Source organism: Seriola lalandi, unplaced genomic scaffold (assembly GCF_002814215.2).
Source record: "Seriola lalandi dorsalis isolate HSWRI2012SDOR001 ecotype SW California unplaced genomic scaffold, Sedor1 jcf7180002054927, whole genome shotgun sequence".
In the NCBI taxonomy this organism is placed as follows: Eukaryota; Metazoa; Chordata; class Actinopteri; order Carangiformes; family Carangidae; genus Seriola; species Seriola lalandi.
This window is the reverse complement of record NW_019525479.1, coordinates 1,992,134-1,999,742: the sequence shown is the minus strand read 5'-3', so window position 1 is coordinate 1,999,742 and position 7,609 is coordinate 1,992,134. Positions and strand designations below refer to the sequence as shown.

General features: G+C 40.5%; 1 protein-coding gene across 2 annotated transcripts in view; it reads right to left on the bottom strand.

Annotated features, from left to right (window-relative positions):
* pkig (protein kinase (cAMP-dependent, catalytic) inhibitor gamma) overlaps positions 1–7,609 on the bottom strand; it is a 24,110-nt gene that overhangs the window by 14,237 nt on the left and 2,264 nt on the right. Inside the window, exon 1 of one of the 2 annotated variants that reach the window (XM_087170088.1) lies at positions 2,585–2,632. The exons of the other annotated variant lie outside the window; for it this stretch is intronic. The gene's annotated coding sequence lies outside the window, so the exon portion shown is untranslated. Of the gene's footprint in view, positions 1–2,584; positions 2,633–7,609 lie in introns of those variants that run through there. 2 annotated transcript variants of the gene reach the window in all.

Genomic DNA, 7,609 nt, shown 5'->3' with positions numbered 1-7,609 from the left:
CACACACACACACACACACACACACACACACAAAATAAAACATTCCCACATCTCCATTTCCAAATGGTGCAGCAACTGTTCATTTAGAGTGTCATCATTCTTCCTGAGACTCTTCACAGACGGTGTTGTTACAAAAACAAATGCTTTGGGAGAAATGGCTGAATTTATAAAGCACACACACACATGTAGGCGCTTCTATATCTCTCAATATAAAACAAGTAAAAGAGATTAATGTTCCCTGAGACACACGTCTCTGAACAGTTATTCTTTCAAAGCCAAACTAACTCATGAGTGTGTAAGGGACGAACTCTTACGGTGCTACGTCCACACAGAAAATATTAGGATGCTGGAGACTCTGCTGTGTGTCTGGTGACGTACTGAGAGCTGAGAGGATATAAAAGCGTAGTGTGTCAGGAATGTTATGGAAGTTGTATTTATGTTATGTCTGTTCTTGTCTGCATATTCTTTGCAGATTATAAGCACTCAAAGGATTAGATGATAAATAGAAAATCAATTGGAAAGAATTCTGATAATCAATTAGATTATCATTACAGGCTATTTGTAAGTTTTCTCTGCTGCTGAACGTGGTTTCTCGTCAGGAGCGTGTGGGGGGGGGTGATTGCTGCTTCACAACAGCTTCAGCCATAGTCGTGTTTAACAAGACAAGAGGTTATAATTCCCCCATCTGAGCTGCGCTGCGTCTTCAGGGCAGATCGGAGGCTGCAGTGAGTCGCTATCAGAAAGTTACGAGACGGGCCGGGGCTAGCTAGTTAGCATGCTAACTTCAGTAGAAGAAAAGAAGTGATGGACTCAAGAGTTAACGTTGGTGTAGCTTTCCACCTCTGGAGACAGCTGTTGGTGAGTAAAGGAATGAGGTTTGATGCTGAATATGTAGCAATAGCAAAACTTAGAAAAAGCTCCTTTAAGTTCTAGTTTTGCTGCTCTGATGATTTTCTCTGTTTTATATCTTTGTACATTAAATGTCTTTGAGGTTTGCACCTGTTGGTTGAGCAAAACAAACGATTCAAAGATGTCATATCAAGCATGTTTCTATGTCTTCAACAAAGCAAACAATTTAAAAAGAGATCACCTTGCGCTTGTTTTGGATTGTTGGCTGAAAAAATATATTTGAGGATGTCACCTTGGACTCTGGGAAATTATAAACGGACAATTTTCATTATTTTCTCCCAATTTATTGACAAATGATTAATTGAATAATCGAGAAAATAAACAGCAGAGAATGTTAATAATCATTAGCTGCCAAAATTTTTAATCTTGTATGTGTAAAATGAACTAGACTTAGAATTGCATATGGTTTCCAGATATTAATTGATTATTAAATAAACAGAAAAATCAATTGGCAACACTTTTGATAATCAATCATTACAGTTTAATTGAGCAGATTGTCTTGTTCCAGCTTCTGAAATGTAAAGATTTGCTGCTTTTTTTCTGTTTTATATTATTCAAAACTGAATATCTTTGGTTAATCAAATAAATTAGTTGAATTATACAATCACACAGTTCCCTGTATCATGTTTTGTCTCACCAACATCCCAAAACCGAAATATAATCAGTTTACAATCATCAAAGATGAAGAACAGCAAATCCTCACAAATGAGAAGCTCGAACTTGGGAATTTTTAACTTAAACAATTAATTGATTGTCAAAACAGTTGCAGATTAATAAGACTAATTGATTAATTGGTTGTTTTAGCTATAATTACTTCCTCGGCCCTCAGGTGTCATGAAACTTGCTTTCTGTGTTTACAGCACAGAGGTACACACTGATATGTTTTGGATAACTGCTTTGCTGGTGTGTGACTTTCCTCTTACTGTCCAGTCTATCTGTTCTAATTCTACTGCAAGGTTGCCCGGTTCTATTTCTGTCCACACATTTAACAACACGAGACCTCAGCAGGAAGCAGGTGGTTTGTTTGCCTGTGTTGTTTATGCCCTATCTTTTCCCAGGCTCTCTGCACACACACTGGAGGCTGAGCGAGACCCTTGGGCTGACGAGGAGGAGGAGGAGGAGGAGGAGGAGGATAGCGAGGATAAGAGGGAGATGAGAGGGTGAGGGAGGTGTGGAGAAAGATGAGGGGAGGATGATGAGCAAAGGATGGAAAGCAGATGAGGAAAGGATAGAAAAAGCATGATGACAAAAGGAAAAAAGAGGGAGGATGAGAGCTGCACAGAAGGAATGCATGCATGTTTATTGTTCTTGCTATATAAGGAAATCTCCCTCACAGGCTCCAGTGTTTACTTTTTTTTTTTCTTTTCTTTAAGAACTTGAGAAACATAATTCACCCTCCTTGCTTATACTGCTGCAGCAGACAACCGTTTAGCCAATTTGTAACCGTAATATATGATCTGATTGGGGGCCATGTCTCTCTGCACAACCTGTTACAAGCATTTCACTCACAACTTCCTCCTCCACCCTCCAATAGAATAACACACACCAGTAACTGCATTCAGCCAAAGCACCTCTCCATTCCAAAAACCAGAGACTTGATTACACCTTAACAACAACAACTACTCCTTGAGCTGCATTTATAAATAATTTGAAGAAAACGAGTCGCTCCTCTCACCTGTATACCGACGGCCCGGGCGTGTCAGAGGTTTGCCAAGTGATTCCACTCGGCTGCACCGTCACACTTTTTCCTTCCACAAGTCTAAGAGGATGTGGGCGTCATGTGATTCAATTTGCTGAGTTGACGGGGATGAAAAGGCGCATACGTAACCCTCCCCGCGAGCAAACACAAAAAAAAGAGCAGAGGCAAACGTTGCACTTTTCCTCTAGAGCTAGATAATGAAACCATCATTCATGCTGGTACACAGGGCAAACACCTTGAGCTTTTTCTAATGTGCAAGTCACCAAACCTACTGTGATATCACTGCAGACAACAGTGGTGAAGGAAGAGCTCACATTCATTACACAGGCTGTAGGTAAATGGCTTTCATTCAAAATCCTGCAGAAGTATTATCAGCAGGTTTCAAAATAAAAGCACTTTTAGACTCTTTCAGTTATTAAATTATTATGGGACTGCAACTGCAACAAGGATTTCATCATCGATTTATCTGTCGATTATTCTCTCAATTAATATTTTTGTCAATAACATGTAAGACATAGTGAAAAATTGGATCCTATAATGGTCCAATATTCAAAGACATTCAGTTTACTGTTATATAAACACAGAAAAGCAGAAGATCTCAACTTTTGGGAAACTGACACCAGCAAATACCTTATTTGGAATTTTTTCTTACAAAAATGACCAAAACTATTTCTGGATTATCACAATAGTTGCTGATTAATTTTTTGTTGATTGGCAAATCGATTTTTCAATTAATCATTGAAGCTCTACATTATCAGATCATTCACACTGATACACTGTTGTAGCTGGTCGAGGTGGAGTAACTACTTTATGTACAGTTCATACCAGTGGTTCCCAACATCAGGATCAGGCTCCTCCGAAGGGTCACGAGATAAATCTGTGGCGGTCGGGAGATAATAAATAGAGGGAAAAGTTTGTTTATTTCTTTTTGTAGTTATTCAACACAAATTTATACAATTGGACTTTGGATTTTTTTTGTGAAATATTGGATAATTTTATCATTTTGAATATTGAACAGTTTCACAAATAAAACTATCTGGAAAGTTTAGCTGGGAAATCACCCTTTGGTGTTTTTTTTTGTTTGAGGCCGGAAAACTGGGTTCAATCTTTGTATTTTATAAAGGTTATGTAATGTTTTGTTTGTAAAAAGCTGTCAGATAAACATAGAGGAGTAAAAAGTATAATTTTTCCCTCTGAAATGCAGCAGAGTAGAATTATAAAGTAGCAGAAAATAAAAACACTTAAGTAAAGGTTCAAGTACCTCAAAAATATTCTGTATGTATTGCTTCAGTAAATGTATGTTACTGTATGTTATTTTCCTCTACTGGCTGTCTTTAAAGTTTAATTAGAGAAGCTGCAAAACTTGCAGTCCCTGTATTTAAAAGCCTGTTTACTGACAGGCCATTGAACTACAACAAGTTAATCGTCTTTTTAATTGAAATGAACGCATTTGATGATTTAGGTTTTCCTCTGGCAGCAGCATCAGAAACTAGATATACTTTTAATTTATACCTGTCAAGTGAATTTAGTGACATTAAATAATTTGCTGTCTAGTTCCTGTGAGCGGCCTCCTGTCAACACAGCTTGTCGTTTCCCCTCCTCTGGGATTTAGATGAAAACCTTTTCAGAGACACAATAAAATATTTTAAAGCCTGAGAATTCCCCCGGTGGATCAAATCAAAGCATCACAAGCAGATTACAAGCCTCTGATTCCCTGTCAAACAATGAAGGTCATGCTGTTCCTTTTACCCTTGGGCATTCTTCTGTCTCATCACTTTTAAAGTTCATTGATTTTAGCGTTTTACTCACATCACATGGAATCTGAAATGGACCACTCCATCTAAAACAATGAAAGCTCGTTTTTTTACATGCCGGGAAACTCTCATCAAATCATCTTTCACCGACCTGCTGGGCCGTAAGCAGGACAGGTCTGTTTTACTTCCAAACCAATTCACATGGATGAGAATCCACTAACATAATAAGGCTTGATTAAAAATTCCCGTATCTGTGAAATTTATTCTGATGCCGTGGGCCGGTCCAGCTGAAGTAAGAGGGTGTAACTTGGAAAACAGATGTGTCACCACTTTGAAAAGGATCCTCAATAAACAATGTCATTCATCAGGCAGAGGGGAAAACATTAGGAAATAGATCTGCGTCTTATAAATCTGGTAACAATAAAAAAAATGGACTGATGGATATGTTACTGTGTGCAGGTTTGTGTCCAGCTGCAGCTCATCCCAGCCTTTAACAACTAACTTTGTACCACATCATTTTAAATGGTCTGAGTCAGGAAACTGTGCCAGTTTCCAGTTGGAATATAAGTGACGCTCCACCCAGAATGTATCTTTTGAGTACGGCAAACTCCCTCCCTGTGGGCGTAAGTTTGATCCCTTGCTGAGAACACAGGCTGTGGTCAGTTCGTATCCACAGTGGTTACAGTATATTCCAATGGTGACCCAGTTTCACAAGAAACTTCTCAGACGACTCCTGCTGTTCTGCTCAGTATGTCCCCAACACCACATATGGTTAACAATACGGCTTACATCTCAGTTCTTACATGCTGCAAGGTAAATAAGATGGTGGATGGACGTATATAGCGCTTATCGTGCACGAAAAGACACATTCCCCCATGTACAAAAAAAAAAAAAAAAAATCATATTGCGATTATTTTGGCAAATATTGAGATTGCAAAGCGAGTCATTATTTCATTTGGAATAGTCATTTCTGCATTTAATTTTCACTTACAAAACATTTTTCGCTGGGGTCTTTACCAAACAAGCGTCTGGCGAAGTCCGGAGAGTATAATTTGTAGGCAGGGGGCGTCTGGACAGCACCACAATGCTTCATTCATGGTCCGTTGTGACACATTTTACCTTCATCAAAAAAAAAATTGCATCTCTTGGGATTTGGATATTTCCCTTGGCCAAAGAAAAAAAACCCGCTGCGCACTACCTGCTCGGCACCAAACTGCAGACACAGTCAGAGACCAGCTGGTGAACACTTAACAGCTAAAGAGCCAGCTGTTGCTCCACAACTGCTGGACGTGTGGGCAACTACCGCATTCGTCATATCGACTTAAAACACAATGATCTGTTCCACTGGTCAGCATCAGCAAGTTTGGAAAAGAATTTAACCTCTTAACCTTTGACCTCTGTACAACAGGGACCAGAAGCATCGCTATCTGAAGATGGTTATATGGTTCTGTTTTATCTCTGGGGAACTGGGCGCACGTGCATGAGCCTCTTTTTAGCCACAAATAGACGACAGTTCACCGTAAATCGCCTGTTCACACTTCAGTTCCTGTCTGCTAACAGTAGCACTTGTTAGACCTGTCGAGAACGGCAAAAAAAAAAGAAGTGCAATTTTGCCAAATCAGTGAGGTTGTCCAACAATGCAGGAGCAGCTTTCATAACTACCCGCAGACGTGGCTATTTATAGCAGCTGTATCATTATTTTATTAAATGTACCTGCGACAGCTCAATCATCATTATTAAACGTCAGAAAGATAATCAATGATTCAAGTTATGGTGCCATTATTAAGGCAGGATTCTACAAGGTGCTTGACAAAGGGGAATAACATGAAAAGATCATTAACACAGGGAAATGAATTGATTCTGAATGAAGCATGTGTACGCTGCTCTAAAGTATTTTCCTTTTATAAATAGCAGCTTCTGTGTGGAAATAATCATCTGACCCCAGAAATGTTGCACGTAAATAAACTGAATTCCCTATCTCAATATTGCAGATTAAATAATTGTTTCATCCTTAGTCTCTCACATTGATCTGCAATATCTATGTATACAACAAAGTCTTTTCGGGCTGTCACACAAGATGCTGAAGGCCGGGGTGATGGCCCTCATTTTCTCCTCACGGGGAAGTCAGGGAGCTAAAAACAGAGGAGCTTAAGTTCTCTGTGCACAGGGCAAAGAATGTGGTTGGAGGTCAACGCAGTTGAACCATCAAATCCCCGTCCACAAAATATGTAGACATTAAACCCATGATTACACAGTGGGAGAGCATACAAAAATAGACTCTGAGCAGCGCGTTCACATAGCACCAAAACCCCGCTTCACCGTTCACGGACACAGCTACAGACTGTTGTTCCGAACACGGGAAGGTCTCTGGGCAGGCGACTGATCGTGGACACAATCTCAACGAAATCTAGAAGGCACTTGAACCAATTCTGAGAATAGATTGCTATTTTTATCTAAAGCATGTAATGACCTGTCCTTATTGCAGAAAAGCATTGAATCCAGCAGCTTCAGATTCCCATTAAAAAGGGACAGTAATTCTCAGTGTTCTGCAGCTAGGGATGAAACAGTCCGTGTGCAGTACAGCGTACAAAGAAAAGCTCGTTTAACCTTCAGTTGGACTGTAAGGGGAAAACAGGCAGGAAACAAAAACCCTGATGACCACTTTAAAAAAAAAAAAAAACCACAAACGGAAACAACCACATAGTCACCGGCCCCACCCCCGGAGTGTGCACTTACTGCAAGCTCTCAGCGCAGGGATATAGGGGTCCAAATGTTCTCAGAGTAATCATGTTATTGTTGGCAGCGCTCAGCAGGAGCAGATATGACTTCCATTTGCTGAAGGAGTTGGAGGAGGAGAACGGCGTTGGTAAGAGTGTTGGTCATGCAGCACTGCAGATAATCATAAATGTACTGGCATGACCCGATTACTCATGATCTGGCTGCTTTCTGAATAACGGGTGCCACAGATTAGGAGGTGTGCGTAATGCACAGAGGCCCTCCGTGAATGAGGATGAGGAAGAGCCGGAGCACGAGCATGTGTAATCTTAGATGGCGAGTGGCCTGGCCTTATCTTCTGCACGCCGTGTTTGGAGTCAGTAAATATGATTGAAGCACAGGAGGGAACGTCCTGCAGGGGCTCCGTCAAAGGTCAGCAGGGCATGTGTGTCTCTCTCTGGTAGCAGGGGTTTTTTATCATCACTGAGCTCTCTGTTCTGGCTGCTCTCCACCATCCACCACCCCCCCCACC